Below are 469 nucleotides of genomic sequence, written 5' to 3'. Positions count from 1 at the left end.
TTTTTAACTAGTTTATAAAAAATAGAGCTCATTTTCACTATATGTAAGTGTTTTATGTAGGTGCAGTATTTTTTTATTTTTAATGATGAATATAACTGACTGAAAAGGGAGTGCAGTTAACTCCAAAGTATTACATGCCAGCTTGATGGTATGTAAGCTTTAATCAACCAATTCTCTAGCTAGCCTTTGCATACTTGAGTGTTTTGCATAAGTAAGGTATTTTCCCTCTCTTCTCCACTGATCCTTTAGGTCAGCCCTAATCAATAAGCTCTGTCTTCCAGTTTTTTGTATTCTTCCTTGGGTTGATCAAGGATAAGTTAGAGGAGCATATCCTCTGTCTATTTATAAGGAAATAGACATTGAAATAAAAACCAAAACTAATCATGGTGTGATGAAACAAACTCCCTCATCCAGTGCTAATGGCATTGATGGAGTCACTTTAGAAATAAGTTGGCAACAACATAGCAAA

Source organism: Castor canadensis, chromosome 2 (genome assembly GCF_047511655.1).
Source record: "Castor canadensis chromosome 2, mCasCan1.hap1v2, whole genome shotgun sequence".
In the NCBI taxonomy this organism is placed as follows: Eukaryota; Metazoa; Chordata; class Mammalia; order Rodentia; family Castoridae; genus Castor; species Castor canadensis.
Note: the sequence above shows the minus strand (reverse complement) of the source record.